This window comes from Dipodomys spectabilis, unplaced genomic scaffold (genome assembly GCF_019054845.1).
Source record: "Dipodomys spectabilis isolate Male_0828 unplaced genomic scaffold, ASM1905484v1 ptg000051l, whole genome shotgun sequence".
Taxonomy (NCBI): Eukaryota; Metazoa; Chordata; class Mammalia; order Rodentia; family Heteromyidae; genus Dipodomys; species Dipodomys spectabilis.
This window is the reverse complement of record NW_024870728.1, coordinates 7,711,991-7,727,348: the sequence shown is the minus strand read 5'-3', so window position 1 is coordinate 7,727,348 and position 15,358 is coordinate 7,711,991. Positions and strand designations below refer to the sequence as shown.

Here is a 15,358-nt window from a genome sequence, read left to right as displayed (position 1 = left end):
TTGCTGAAAAGTCTCCTGGACTACACCTGCAGAATGGCCAGCAAAATGCAGGGCTGGAGACATTGTTCCAGTGACAGACTCCCATCTGAGCAAGTGTGAAGCCCTGAATTCACACCCCAGAACAAGCAATTCCCACTTGATTTTAACTGAGCAAAATTGACAAGACTGCTGTCTGAACGAATTCTCACACTAATCTAAATGGTCTGTGGCTCCCTAGAAACCTCACTGCAGCACTCCCCTCAAAGGTGCCCCCCTTTCAATGGTCTGGTTCTGTACCTTCCCTTCTGTCTTCCCTGAGAAAACACAAGCAGTCAAAAGAGGGCTTTCTTCCACGAGGGGCTTGGTTCCAGTGGTATAGCACCTGCCTAGCAGGTGCATGGTCCTGAGTTCAAACCCTAATGCCACCAAAAGGAAAGAGAACAAAGAGGAGGGGGAGAGGGAGAGGGAGAGAGACAGAGACAGAGACAGAGCAGAGACAGAGAGACAGAGACAGAAAGACAGAGACAGAGAGAGACAGAGAGAGAAAGAGAAAGAATTTTCCCACTGCTATACTACCTATGGTCCCAGGCTTTCCACTTTCCCCTACCTCGTAAGGATGATGTAGGGTCATCTGGGCGGGTCCTTTGCTGGTTACAGGCCACACCCTCCCACACAAACGTCATGTTTGGCAATGGCTGCTCTCACTCAGCCATTTTATCCTTGCCTAGACAGTCAGTACCATCCCCAGTGCTTGAAACCAAACACAAACTTGCTTGGCCTCATCTTTCCTCTCTCTTTGCTCTCCATATAGAGTGATGCCTCAGTCACCTGACTCATCTGTATCCTCCCTCATCTGCAATCCTTAAACACACTCCAGGAAACGTCTGCCACTACCACTTCACCAAACTGCCCTTCCAAGATCAGCACTAAGCTTTTACTGCCCACGCAGCGGGCCTGCCATGAGTCTTCACTGCACTACAACCCTCACTTAACAGAACTTCTCTCCCTCACCCCCAATCCCAGGAAACACCATTCTCTGGCACTTCCTCTCCTTCCTGTTCCTATCCTCTTACCTTTGCTCAGTCCCATGTGAGCCAAGCTTCTATCCATTGTCATACTTGGCTTGGTTTTAGGATTTCTGTCTATCCTACTCTTAGAACAGTGGGCATAGGGGTTGAAGGCATGGCTCAGTTGGTAGAGCACTAACCAATGAGCCAAAGTGTCAGGTACTAAATTTGAGTTCCAGTCTTGGACCTAAACAAACAATGAGTTTTTCAAAGCCACTGGTGTGGTATAAACCAATCTTTAAAGGAGCTTTTTGCCAGTCAGTATAGAGGAGGAGAAGCCACTGAAGAGTTTCAAGATTGGAGGATGGAAGAATTGGGCAAGGGGCCAGTGCACAGCTGGATTAAAGGAGATTAACTGGAGAAGGTATTTGGCTGTCTGCCCTATATCAAGACATCTAGACTAGAAGTAATTGTTCAAACAATAAAGTGCTCAACTGTGTGGTGCTTTGAGCTTACAGAAGTAATGGGCAATCTGTCCCAGAGATTCAGTGTGTATGTGTGTGACTTTTCACCTGTGTGTGGAAGTGCACATGCACACGTATGCACACACAGGTTCATTTCAGTCACCAGTCACTGCAAACCAGCCAGGATTTAGAGGAAGAGGTGGCTCTTTTGCTGTTGGCTCAAGCCTGTCATCCTAGGTAATCAAGAGGCAGATATCTAAGGATTGTGGTTCAAAGCTAGGCCAGGGACAAGAGCCTGAGAGGTTCATCTCTGATTAACCAACAAAAAGTTAGAACTGGAGGTGTGGCTCAATTGGTAGAGCTCCAACCTAGAGCAGAAAAGAGAAAAGAGCTCAAGGCACTGAGTTCAAACCCCATTACCAGCACAAAAATGGAGGAATGCAAAGCTCCAGACTCAAGAGCCATGGTGAGAGCAAGATAGACCCTTGAGGGTGAGGAGAAGCCAGCCAGTCAGATGCTACAAGCTGCATCACCTAGCATGTTCCCTGCAGTAGGCCCACTGGATGGATCTCTTTGTTAGGAAAAGGCATGGAATGCTAAACTTGTTGGTTCATACATAATTTAATTCTGTCCATTATCTCTAGAGACCAAATATTTGCTAAAAAAAAAAAAAAAAGCAAATAAACAACAACAAACCCACAGGTCTATATGCTCCATACACATACCATGGAGAATTCTTTGGTCTACCATCTCTTCCTGGCTCCTGAGGAATTTGTAAGACACAGTGAGCATGTGCCATGACTACAGGGTAAGACAAATACCCGCCCCCCATCCCTTCCCCTCCTAATCAGAGTCTTAATGTTAGCTTAATCCAGTTGACCTCTCTCAATACTGATTAAGACCACACAGATGTTACTTTAGCACACTTCAAACCCCCCATTGTCTCTGGAAAGTAAACAGGGTGTGTGGCCAAAGGCCAGGGGGGATCTTTCATCTGTGTGCTCATTCAAAGCTCTTCAGATGCCTATTGAATTCTTACCAGGCATCTCTGGAATCTGAAAATAGACAGGACTTACTTGGCTTCATCACACAAGACCCATCAGGAAGCAAACAGGTCTCCTTTTTCCTTTAGAATAGGGCTTCATCCTCAGGGGACCCAGAATCAGGTTAAAGACTAATAAATCAAAGAGAAGCAAGCCTGGGACTACAGCTTCTGGGCTTCTCATCTCTTAGTCTGGAGGAGTATGTGCTACTTCAACAATGCATTCCCAAGCTTCTCACAGCCACATCTGAAAGAGAAAAGAAATGGCATGCAGGTGCACGTTAGAGGTGGGCTGGCAACTTCAGCCCAGTTGAAAAGCACACAGGTGCATGTTCAGATGTTGGTCCTTGATGTGGTTCTACAGGTGGCAGTGGTGATCTGGCCTCCCCACTCCGGGTCTCAGATTCAAAGAGTTGGAATCCTTACCTGCTGCAGGCAGCCCTGGTCTGACTTTTGCTACCATTTGCTCCCTCCCCATAGCCATCCAACTTCAGGATTCAGAATGCCTAAACTCTTGTCCCTCTCAGGAAAGTTCTTGTGGCTGTGGAACTGGTGCAGTGACACACACCTGTGAGCTGTGGATGACTTTGACAAGTCTCCCAAGACACAAGAGAGACAGACAGTGTGGGTGAACACAATCATAATATTCAATGTACACATGCAAAAATGGTACCAGGCAACTTGAGAGGATGTGTGGGGTTAGGAGAGATGGGAGTACTCAGAAATCGATACATTGACTTGAAGCTCCTTTGTACAACTACTTAAAGATAGCGTAGCATGTGAAGACAATATTAAGATAGGAGTATATGTGAGATGGCATACACCTATAATCCCACCAAGCCAGGAAATGGAGGCAGGAGAATCATAAGTTCAAGTTCTGCTTAGGCAAAGTTTACAAACCTTCTGCTCTTTTGATGCCATGTTTTAATCACTGGATGAATTGAATAGCTGCCAGGAACTCACTTAGCAATGTAGGTTTTTCTCTGTAGATCCTTCCTTATCTGTGTCCATAAATCATGTTAATTTCTCTCCTGCATTTTGGAAGACATTGAGATTTTTCCACAAGTTCTGTGTACATGATTATTCCACTCCTATAGTTGATAAAATTGAGACTCAGAATGGTTAAACAACATGGAAAGGTTATATAAAGCCTAGCATGGTTGTTCCTGCCTGTAATCCCAGTACTTAGGAGGTAGAAGCAGGAGGATAGTGAGTTCAAAACCAGCCTGGTCTGCATGGTGACATGTTTCCTCAAAAACTAAACTTAAAAAATTATCTGGTAAGTGAATATAGTCATAATGCTCAATGTGCATTTGCCAAAATGGAAGCAGGTAGTTTGAAGGGATGGGGTGTGGGGAAGGGATGATGGAAGAGGCAGCGTTGATCAAGATGCATTGTACTTGTAAAATGACATGTTGAATTAAAGCCCCTTTGTACAACTATTTAGAAAAATAAAAATTTCAAAATCCTCTCACTAGGAAGATGGAGACAGTGCTGAGATTCGGATTCTGGTTCTCCTGGTGTCAGAGCCAGTCATCTTTCCTGTTGTTATTCTGCAGCTTCCACCATGTGCACATCAAGACTTTGAGCTTTCCTTCCTTCTTGTGCTTTTCATTCCCAGTTCACTTGGCTGTACTTTTTCTAGCCAAACTGTACTAGTCAGACTCCTGTCACTCTAACAAAATACCAGAGGCAATTAACTTCTAAAGAGAAAAGGTTGCTTGTGGCTCACTGTCCGTAGTTGTGGGTCTCATTGTTCTGCACCTCTACTGAGGTAGCAGTGTACCCCAGAGCAAACTGCTCACCTCTTGATCAGGAAGACAAAGGAGCGGGGAGGGGGGGCAGCCCAATGACATAAGGAGCTTACACTAGGTCCTGTCTCCTAAAAGTTTCACCATCTCCCAATAACACCAACTTGGAGATGGAACATTTAACACATAGATTTCAAGGGGACATTTAACCCTGAAATACAGCACATCTTTCACATCTGTGGGCAAAATTTTGAACCTAACACATGCTTTTCCACCTTGAGGTATGGACACAGGCCAGAGGACCACTCAAACTTCCTGGGGGGAAAGTTCCCCTGAGACTGTGGAAGAGCCCTGAGAGCCAGCGTGCTTGGGCTTGGCATCACACATTATCCTAGAGGGAACCTGCTCCAGCACAGTTTAGTTCACATGTGCCCCAAGGCCTCGGTGGAGAGCTCAGATTCGCCTACAACCTAACCTCTTAGTGCCTGGGTTTTCCTGTCTGTAAATGACATGGTGGTAGTACCTGATTTGCAGTTTCATTGTAAGAATTAATGACACTCATACCTGAAATTATTTAGCATGCTCCCTGTAATTTTAAAAAATGAATGAGCAGATCTGACCAATTGGAAAGTGTGTGCACCACTGTCTCAGGCAGACAGGAAGATCTCACTAGGGCAGCGTCCATCCTGGGGATAGGGGAGGAGCTATAACTCCCATTCTCTTCTCTGCCAGTGACAACCACGCTCAGCAGGCTCCAAAAATGAGTTCTTTTGCAGTTCAGTTTGTCCCAACTCCTCAGAGATCTGCTTTACGGTCAGTTTCCTGAAGCCCTACTGGCTGCAGGGAACAGAATGTCTTAGTCGTGGCAAAGGGCATGCATTATTTTTTTCATACCAATAATTATACTGAATTTATGTTAATATACTACACTTTTAAACATAAACAAGAAGAGAACTAGCATTATTTATTAATAATCATTATGATTTGTGATTCCTAGATCTGCTTCTTCTATTCACAAGTACCATGTCTGTCAAGTATTAGTTATTTCCTTGGCATGCCCAACTCAGCAAGCCTAATTGAAATCTCCCTACTTGGCCAAGACTGTTTCCATGCATGGGGCCACGAAGTGTTCAGAACTAACTGGAGAACAACATGCAGTTGGAAATTGTGATAGCGTATGTGGAGGATAAAACTTGGGTACAGTGACAGGGGATAGTGGGTGGTGTGCTTAGCTAGGGAATTCAGAAAGGGACTCTTTGAGAAAGGACCTGAAGCCTGAAAAAAATCAGCTACATGAAGGGTGGGGGGCGGGGGGAGAAGCCAAGGGACTATGCTAAAATAAGCAGGGAGTAGGTGATAGAAGATCTAGCCCAAAGTAGGCCTATAGCCACTGATAAAGAGCTAGGATTTTATTAGCAAAAGATTCTTTTTCTTTAGCTCTCTGTGCTAATGGCAAATGGCAACTAATAGTCATTAGTCCTCACAAGGAAAAAAAATAAACAGTGCAGGGATGTAGCTCAGAGGGAGAGCACTTATCTAGCATATGCAAGGCCCTGTCTTCAATTCTAAGCACTGCAAAAACAATCCATGGACAAAATCCTGGTTCCACACTCACCTACCTTGGCTTCTTTTGTGGCACTGTGGCTTTGAACTCACGGTATTATATTTGCTAAGTTTGTGCTTTACCACTGAGCCAACTTCCAGATGTGTATTTTTTTCTTTTTATTTATTTATTTATTTTTATTGTGAAAATACTGTACAGAGGGGTTACTATTACATGGGCAAGATAATGAGTACATTTCTTATCAAGCATTGTAGCCTCCTCCTTTGTTTCCCCTTCCCATCCCTTCCCTTCCTCCCCCTACCCCCCCCCCCACCAAAGTTGTAAAGTTCATTTTCGACATAACGACTTGTCAGATGTGTATTTTTTTGCTATTTTTAATTAGCATACATTAGTTGTACAAGGGGACGTTTATTGTAACATTTCTACATATGTATACAATCAGATCAACGTCTGCATTGTTTTGTTTTGCTTTGTTTGATATAGGGTCTTGGCCTCCTACTTGGACAAGCTCCTGGACAGGAAACTGTATTTAGTCCTGCATCATAGCTAACATGACAGGCATGTCACCATATCCATCTTCTATTGAGACAGTATTGGGACCTTTCTGATCTAGAACTGTAATTCTCCAAATAGCACCCTCTTACAAAGCTGTGTGCCACTGTGTCCAACTTTACTGCCTAGCCAGGCTGACCTTGAATCACAATCCTCTTGCCCTCAGCCTCTAAAGTAACTAGAATTACTGCAGGTGTGAACCACTGATGCCCAGCTATACTACCCTACTTCTCATTTTTCAAACGAGGTCACCCATCCCAGCCCTTGGCAGCTGGAAATTCACTTCCGTGAGCCTTTTTCTATGCAACTCAGGAAAACATTTTCTTGGACACGGTTATTAGGCGTTTGCCCTATTTTCATTGTTCTTTGTCATCTTTGATCAATAATGTGGATAATTGATGTTCTTGCATCAAACCTATACTTTCAAGAAAAATGGGACTCTGGTATCTCACAGTTGGATATTTGGTAAAATGAGGCTCCCAGAGCAGTAAAGAATTTTTTTTTTTTTTACTTTCTTGGCCTTTATAGTCTAGATTCGAATAGTGTCCATAGAATTGAGTGTTTGTGGCTTTTAAGGTCAGTCAAGGTACAGCAGTGACCTCTTGTGTTCATTTTGAGTAACAGCTATTAGTAAGCATTCCACTCTTCGGTCCTCTCCCCTCCCCAACTCCTCATCTCTTTATCCCCCACCCCACATCTGAAAAAAGTTAACATTTTAATGTGGGAACATATTCTACATGAACTAGCACCATTCTTAAGAAGGCATTTTATTTGTTCATTTACTGAATGACTATATTTAGTTGACATCTTTTCCAAGTATAACTAATGCACAGGAAGTCAGCACACTGGGCTTCAGTGCTATCATCTGTAACATCAGCACATTTTAGACCCAGGGCTGTCCAAAGGAGTGTTTACTTCAGAAGTTCTGACTTGGTAGTCAGGTCACTGACCCTTCCAACTGTCAGTATTCTCAAATGGAAGAGGTTGGGGGAGGAGGAGCTCAATGAAGTGTTCTCTTGGGTCCTTTGGCTGCAACTCAAAATTTGTAATTTTCTCAATTCCCAGCTGACTTCACCACTCAGCCTGTCCAGCCCATGGCAAGTCACACACCTGACTCAGACTGGACCTTTCCTATTGCTCTGTAGTCCTTGTCACCAAAAGAAAGGACTAAAAAAAAGGCTATCAGGAACCCCAGAAGGAAGACACAAATTGTGCCCCACAAGACAGGATAAGAAGGTCTGGGCTCACCTCAATATGAGCTTTGACAGGCTGAGCCTTGTCCTAATTCTTTGGGGTTGAGCTTCAGAACACCACAGAGTGACACTTGGGTTTACATAGCCGACCTGATGGCCCGGTCTGGTACATAAAAGCAGCTGAAACGAACGGAGTGCTGTGTGGAAGGCACTGACTGCTGCAAACACCATGTAAGTCTAGTGCCACCGGTGGCTCACACCTGTAATCCTAGCTACTCAGGAGATGAGATCTGAGGAACATGGTTGATAGCCAGCCCAAGCAGAAAAGTCCAGGAGACTCTTATGTCCAGTTAACCACCAAAAAGCCATTAGTGGAGCAGTGGCTCAATTGGCAGAGGGCCAGGCTTGAAGGAAGAAGCTGAATGAGACTGCAAGACCCTGGGTAACCCATCCAGTCTTGGCAGCAATGCTCTCAGAAGGTGATTATCCTCCCCACATGACAGACACCCCAATGGGAGGACACAGGTGAATGGCCAGAGGGCACATGGCTGCTACTGTGGTTCCAACCCAGCAAATCACCCTGCACCCCCCAAACTCAGCACCTCACTTGTGTGTTCAAGTGGCACATGCTGAATGACGCATGTCAACACCCTACTGAGCAGTGTCCCAGGACTCCAGCTCCTCTCACGATCTCCCCTTTTCTGAGCCCTCAAGGTTCTCAGCCCTGGAGCTCCAACTCTTGCCTTTTGAGGCTTTCTCGCTCACAGATCACTTGTCTACTCTCAGAAATCAGGTAACAAATGCCCAAGGGGCTGAGTCAGAGATGCCTCATTGGTATGAGTCAGTATGGGAAAGAACCCTGTGTTCTTCCTACTCCATGAACTGGAAGTCAGGATGGGGCCAGGCCACACATCTCCACCTACAGCTCCCTAGACTCTCCTCCCACAGTCCCCTCCCCACACACTGCCCTTCACTCTTCCCTCCCCAAAGCAGCCTCAAGTGCCAACTCATTTCCATTATTTCCAAGTGAAGGAAGGGAGAGGAAAGCAACCCCTATGGATTCTCTACTATAGATTCTAGTCTAACTACTTTTCATGCCTTACCTGTTTCACACATGATACTACTGTACACACAGTGAGGTAACAAGAACAACCAATGCCTACAGTGTTTGCACACAGTGCAGATGTGTACATGGCCAGTGAGAAGGAGCACTGGAATTTAAAGCCAGCCTGGCATCTAGTCCAAGCTTTCTGGCATTATTTGCATAGAGTACTTTTGAATGAGCAAGAGGATATATTTTGGAGGGAGACAAAGTAGAATTTGAGGACCATTTATTTATAAAATGGGAATAAACATAATTGCTACCTCAAGTGAAACTTTCTGTTTCAAGGCTGCTCTCGACCACTTGAGCCATGCTATCATTTCCAGCTTTTTGCTCTTTAATGGAAGCAAACAGTCTGAGATTTGTCTACCAGGCTCATAGGAATCTTAATCCATAGATCTTTATCTCCTGAGCAGCTAGGTAGGATTATAGTTGTGAGTCACTGACACCCAGCTTCAGGGCAGTCTAAAAGGAATTAAAATAATCCAGGTAAAAAACTTAGCACTGGGATTGAAAGAATAATAATGCTCAACAGGAAGTCTTCTCGCCCTCTTCCTCTTCTTCTTCCTTCTCTATTATGGCCCTTTCTGGGCTCAGGTGATCACTGGGTCTCCCACAAGAGAAGCAGCAATTCAGAAAATTGTATGGCAGGCATAGCGTGGTAGCAAAGATACATAACTCATGTCTATACAGACAGACATAGCCTCACACGAACACAAACTAAAACCATATGGCGACAGTGATTTTTTTGTGCAAATTTGTTAATTTGCACTTTGATAGGCTTGGACTCAAAGGGACAAAAATCTAAAATCACCAGCTGACAGCAAATCTACTTTGAAGAGGGAGAGTAATTCAACTCTGATTCAGACTTTTAAAGGAACTCCTACAATCAAAAAAGACACTGTAAAGAAAAAGTAAAAATATAAAATATAGAACATGAAGACAGGCTGGGAAGGTGGCTCAGTGGTAGAGCGCTTGCCTTGCATGCTCAAGGCCCTGGGTTCGATTCCTCAGCACCACATAAGCAAAAAGAAAAAAGCCGGAAGTGGCGCTGTGGCTCAAGTGGTAGAGCACTAGCCTTGAGCTGAAGAGCTGAGGGACAGTGCCCAGGCCCAGAGTTCAGGCCCCACGACCGGACCCAAAAAAAAAACCATATCAGAACATGAAGACATTACCCAAAGTAAATAGTCTAACTCCTGACTCATCACATGCTGAGATGCAAGCATTGGGTTCAAAATCAAAATGTAATAAGATATAGATTCTGGGCCTTTTTCCTCCTCTTGCCTTCTCCCTCAGATGCAATAGGCTATTCTGTGAAAAGCAGACATTTTCAAGTTTATTGTACTAAACAAAAATTGGAAAGGAATATTCTTAGTGAGGTTTACTTTTTTTTAATAAAAGATTATATTTAGATAAAACCAGTGTGGGAAAATTACAACTTAAAATTTACAAAAAGAGGCGTTCAAAAAGAAATATACTCATTACCTGACTTATGTAACTGTAACCACTCTACACATTACCTTTACCATCACAATTAAGAAAAAAGATGAAGTCTTGTTTACCTTTGCATTTCCAAAAAATATAGTTTGCAGTGTTGTGTGCACAACTTCCTATTCAGTCTCCTACCTGTACATCTTCAATAAATTAGTGCACATACAGTATGTGTGAGTGTGTGTGTAAAGAATGAAGTTTCTTACAGGTGGACCTGTTGCAACAATGAGAAGTACAAGGTCATGTCGAAAACGAGCTTTATAACGCTGGTGTGGGGGTGGGGGGGGTGGGGGGGATTGGGTGGGGGGGTAGGGGGGAGGTAGGGAAGGGATGTGAAGGGTAAACAAAGGAGGAGGCTGCAATGCTTGATAAGAAATGTATGCATTATCCTGCCCATGTAATTGTAACCCCTCTGTTCAGTATGTTCACAAAAAAAAATTAAATTAAAAAATTTTTTTTTTAAAAAAAGAGTTTTATGGACTTTCCTGCCCCAGCTGGCTTTCAACTGTGATCCTCAGATCTCAGCCTCCTGAGTAGCTAGGATTACAGGCGTGAGCTACTGGCACCCAGCTCTCATGAAATTCTTAAAGCACAAAAGTGACAGAGAGCCTGGCGCCCAGGCCCAGAGCTCAAGCCCCATGACCGATCAAATAAAAAAGTCACAGAGAAAAAAAAAAAAAAAAGAATGAAGTTTCTCAGCTGAATATGCTGAAGTAGTTGTAAATTCTCCTTCACTTCCTCGTGGTTCCTAAACTTTCAAACACTGGACAGAAAAAAAAAATAAGGCCTAAACCCAAAGCTATGCGAAGGAAATAGAGCTGATGATGGCAGCAAACTTAGGAGGCTGTAAGAGATCCAGCTACAGACCAGAGAAGGCTGCAGTTAAGCTGGTCCTAGAGAGAAGTCAGATTGGTTAGGTCTGTACCCAAAATCCCTGGCTGACCCTGGAGACCAAGGCACAGTTCTTTTTGAAGGAGGGGGGTACAAAGGAGACTGAGGCAGGGGACATCAGAAGAAATGAGGCATTGGAACCAGCAGCCAGAAATTCAGAGACAAACATGGTATTTGTGAGTAGCTTTATTACAAACACCGAAACATGATCAATTAAGCCTTGCACTCATTCCCCCCCATAAACTGTAGTATTAGTGAAAAAAAATTAGTGCGACCTGGAAACCAAGCAAGGATAACTTAAAGAAAAATATTTTTTCCAGGAAATATGAACATTCAGGAAAATGAGTCCTCTAAACACAAAATGTGTTGAAGTTTTATTTATGTCAAGGATGGACACCTGTCTTGTAGAGAGTATCTGGCAAAATTCATCCTGTCTTTTAAGGGAGGCCTAGACATCAATGGACAGAGTTTGATAAACAGGCCAGTCTCTGAGCCCAGTTGGTAACAGAGTAACAGCAAAGAATACTTAAATGTAGCAGGTGTCAGATGGAAAGAAAAACCTTTTCCTAGGATGTTTCACCATACATACTCATGATGTTAATGCACTCTGTTCCATCAGATATGTCCATACCATGTACTATCTTTTTATCTTTTCTTCACATTGCCTTACTAATAAACTTTCTGTGTCCTCAAATTCTTTTCTGCTACAACATCAAGAACTCAGGACCCAAGGAACAGACAGAGGCCTCTTTCTAAACTATTATCAGCCACCAATCCCAGAACAAGAGCTACAATAGGGCTGGCTAGGGATTGGATGTGAAGCAGTCAGCCCCTACCAACCCCTTTTTCTGTCTCAGGACCCTGAAAATTGGGACTCTATGTTATAAAATGTGAGCATCACCTATCCATCCATACTTGCCTAACTCAGTACCAGAAAGCTTGGTCTTTTATCACCAGAAATCAACTGGCAATGTTCAGAGAAAGGCAGAGGCTGACCACTGGGAGTTTCCCAAAGAACTAGCCAGCAAGTATTCTCATGGAGACCATGAGTTTCTTAATGACTGTAAGAATAAGTAGCCAGCCAGTGATCCCCAGTCATTCAAGGAAAGACTCTGCCATGAATGACAGGTGGAAAACACCCAGAATAAACTGTGTAGGGAGATTAGAGAGGTAAAGCAGTCAGAAATTGGCATCACAGTTTACAGAAAAGGACTGAGGCATAACTCACTGCCAGAACTCTGGTCTAGTATTCTGAGGCCCCAGCAATATAAGGAGAAGAAATGGAGTAGGGGTGGGAATGGAAATAGGTCATATTTAGGGCTGAGAAGTTGCTCAGTGGTAGAGCTGCTTGCCTAGCAAGTGCATAGTCCTGAATATGATCTCTAATAACCATGCACACACAACTCTGCAAGAAGACAGCAGAAGATACTGCATTTTTACTCAGAGAAATAGGAAGCATTTTGGAAATTCAGGGAACATAGAGCTCTTGAAAACTATACATCTCAAAGCCAAAAAGAAAGCCAATAGAAAAAAAAGCGAATAGAAAAGTTGTAAAGTAAAATTGAGGAAATTATCCAGAAAGTAAAAACAGTGCCAAAGAAGAAAAACGGGGAGGACAAGAACACAAGAGGAACCAGCCAAGACATTCTAATCTCATAGAAGTCCTGCACAAACAACAAACACCAACACCAACAGCAGCAAAAACAAACAACAACAACAACAACACAGAAAATTCTTGGAGGAATTATGAGGGCAATAATCCAGAAAAACATCCCAGAATTGAAAAGCCACATTGTCATGTCACAGGAACCCCAAGGAGGGGAAAAATTAACTAATTTGAAAGCTTTAGAATATTGAAGAAAAAGAGACAATGCTAAAATATTTTCCCCCAATGGGGCTTGAACTCAGGGCCTTGGTGCTATCCCTGAGGTTTTGTGCTCAAGGCTAGTGCTCTACCACTTTGTCATAATTCAACTGTCATGTTTCTTGGAGATAAGAGTTGTATGCATTTTCCTGGCTGAGCTGGTTTCAAACCATGATCCTCAGATCTCAGCCTCAAGAGTAGCTATGTTTATAGGTTTAAAGGATTATAGGCTTATAAGATTATATGGGGGGAGGGTAATCTTTTTTAAAAAAGGAGGTGTCAGAGAAAGAGGTAGAAGAGAAGGAAGGATAACTTTTCTTCTTGTGATATAAAAATCTAGAATTAAAAAAAAATTCCATGTTAAAAAGTATATGCACCAGTGGATCACCCCTGTAATCCTAGCTACTCAAGAGGCTGAGATCTGAGAATCCCAGGAAAGTCCATGAGATTTTTATCTCCAATTAACTATCAGTGCTGGAAGTGGAATGCTAGCCTTGAGCAATAAAGCTCCAGGATAGTGCCTAAGCCCTAAGTTCAAGCCCCATGCCTAGCACGCACACATGCATGCACGCACGCACACGCGCGCGCGCGCGCGCGCGCGTGCGCACGCACACACACACACACACACACACACACACACACACACACACACACACACACACACACACAGAAAGATATTCTCAACCAAAGAACTATTCAGACATTAGGCCAGAATCAGGCCTTTTCTTTTGTTCAAGTTATGACTGGAACTATCTTTTGCACCCCTGAGAAGTCATTCTACTCCTTTCTTCCTTCTAACAGGATCCCAGGTTGTGCTTAGGTAGGTGAAAGAAAACCCTTGGATTTCAGGAAAGGAAGCTTGTCCTGTCCAGTGGTGGCTGAGGACAGACATATGAGCAATTCTGATCAAAGTGCTCTGAGTAAAATGCTATTCTGGCAATTCCAGATAGGCATCTTTTCTCCCTTAGCTAGGAAATGCAGAAGCAAGAGCTTTTTGTACCTGGACCTTTTCTCCCATGTTAAAACATTACAGTATCATATCAAATACAGTGCTTGGCTTCCTGCAATCAAGCGCAAATGAGGGCAAAAATCTAATACATTGCAGTGGGTGAGGAGCAAGGACAAAAAGAAGCTGGTTCCTTGGTTGTACCAGTATCTGGGAAAAGTGCAAAGGCCTCTCAGGGAAGCTTTAGGTCATGGGGAGTGGGCAGGAAGGGGATCTCTATTTCAGTTGCTGTTAGTTGGATATTTGATAACATGCATGAGAAATAATCCTGACCCACAAAACACTCTTTCCATGAATTCTTTCTTAAGAGTTTAAAGAAAAGTTGTTCCAAAAAGAAAAAAAGAAAGAAAAAGGGAGAGAAAGGGAGAGGAGAGACAGAAAAAAGGAAAGATCCAGAAAACAGACAATCCCACCCTCAACAGCCACCCATGAGATCACAGCGGGATGGTCTCATTCTCATCAACATGACTACTTCCTTTTCAAACTTTTTACTTCTTTAGACCTGTAGGGCAACCCTAAACTCAGCAGTGGGCAAGTTCTACCACTCTGATTGGATCATCTTGAAGAATGCCAGAGCTCCTGACTCTATGCTTTTCACCAACCAAATTAACTAGCTTTTACATTGACTCCATATGTTGTTCAAAAGATCTCCCAATTTTTATTAAAAGATCTCCCAATTTTTATTAAAAGATCTCCCAATAGATTGCACATGAGTGCCTGTGTGTGTTCACATACACACACACACACACACACACACACACACACACACACACTGGTACTGGGACTTGAATTCAGGGTTTTACATTGTCACTGGGCCCAAGGCTAGTGTGCGCTCCCATTTTAGACATACCTCCATATCTTAAATTATTGGTCCTCACTTGACACGAAAGGTTCAGTTGATCATTCCTCTGCTCCATTCCTTCACACTGTGGTGTGATATCCAAGAAGGAAGTGAACTGCCTGCATCTTCACTGCTGTAACCCATTACCCAGAACTGCAAAGAGGAATATCTGAAAGACTAAATGAAGGAACAATAGAAATAAGTATTTACCCTCTTTGATACTTTCTCTTCACTGTCATGTCTTTGATGAAATCACCAGTTTTCCTCTACTTCACAAGATCTGCCTAAGAAGAATACAATAAGACATGTTCATTTTCATGGGATTAATTCTAATGAAGCCTTTGGTACTAGAAAAAAAAAAAGGAAACTGGATGTAGGCTTGAAACTTACTGAGCACTCACACATTATCATTTATGTTCTTTTCAGCTGTTAATTATCAGAGGCTGGAGGCAGATAGAAGAAGGCAAAGGGTTAATGGTGCTTTTTGTTCTGTAACTCCACACTGGGTTCAGCTGGGCCTTACTGTAAAGAAATTTAGCACTGCACACTTTAATTAGGACCTTCTAATACATTCATTAGGATGCAGGAGTTGTAATTGCAATGATTGTAGA

General features: G+C 43.2%; 1 long non-coding RNA gene across 1 annotated transcript; it reads right to left on the bottom strand.

Moving 5' to 3' along the window:
* Positions 1–649: 649 nt before the first annotated feature.
* LOC122107575 lies at positions 650–3,609 on the bottom strand. Its single transcript, XR_006147368.1, has 4 exons — positions 3,393–3,609; positions 2,353–2,739; positions 1,053–1,233; positions 650–703 (listed from the first exon to the last, which is right to left on the bottom strand). It is a non-coding gene; the product is annotated as an uncharacterized LOC122107575 (long non-coding RNA).
* Between the last annotated feature and the right edge of the window lie 11,749 nt (positions 3,610–15,358).